The following is a 975-nucleotide window of genomic DNA, read 5'->3' on the forward strand; positions in this document are numbered from 1 at the left end:
CGTATAAATTTGTATGTATATATATATGTATGTATGCATGTCTCATTATCAAGGGCACCAAGTGTGACTCCAGTTTTGTAGTCACGTAGGCCTAAATGCACCCACTATTACTATATTGCAGTCATGATTCCCCTTCAATCCCGCCCACATACACACCACAACATTTCTAAATACCCTGAGAACGACTCCACTAGTGAGATACACTAGGCATGAACGTAACAGAATCCCTATACTGTGTACTGTATCTCCTCTCTCCTGTACCCACACCTCTCCTGGAATGGATAAGATCTCACGCTCCGGTTGGGCAGAGGCGTTGTTTCACCAAAATACTTTCCCCCAAAGATTGTGTAGACAAAGTATTCATAAGTTGGTGTCAATGGTGTATGTGTGTGGGGGAGGGTCTTATCCGCCCACACAGAATGTTCATCCTACTTCACCTCCAGACCCATTAGCAGCAGAGCTGGCCAGTTTAAGTTTGAGTTTAGACTCAAGTTTAGGTTTGAGTTTACACTTGACTTTAAGCTCGAGTTTAGGTTTGGGTTTAAGCTTTGAGTTTACGGGCTTAATCGCTAAATGTCATCCACACACCACCACGCAGGTGACCATGTCCGAAGGCCCCAAGAAGATCGCACACTTTGCCGACAGCAGCAGTGACAGCACCTCTCGCCACAAAGACCGTGTGTACGACCTCACCAGTGAAACAGAGCTCAAGCTTCTGCGTACGGAGATACACTCGCGCATGATGAACAGTGTAAGGCAGGGCGATGCCGTGAGTATGGACACCATCTCGTTGGTGGTGAGGGGCCCTGGCTTACAACGCATGGTGATGGTGGATTTACCTGGAATTATAGGTACTGTATTGTACTGCACTGACATGTCATGCGTATGTATGTGTATGCTCTGTTCGTGTGTACAGGTGTGTGTATCTCGCGAAACATAGAGATATGTTCGCGCATGGCACAGGGCTATGTATAT

General features: G+C 46.6%; 1 pseudogene across 1 annotated transcript; it reads left to right on the top strand.

The window, feature by feature from the left end:
• Positions 1–604: 604 nt before the first annotated feature.
• On the top strand, positions 605–851 carry SARC_17255 (hypothetical protein; annotated as a pseudogene; the record flags this gene model as incomplete). Its single annotated transcript has 1 exon — positions 605–851.
• Between the last annotated feature and the right edge of the window lie 124 nt (positions 852–975).

The sequence above is a fragment of the Sphaeroforma arctica genome, assembly GCF_001186125.1.
Source record: "Sphaeroforma arctica JP610 unplaced genomic scaffold supercont1.10178, whole genome shotgun sequence".
Taxonomy (NCBI): Eukaryota; class Ichthyosporea; order Ichthyophonida; genus Sphaeroforma; species Sphaeroforma arctica.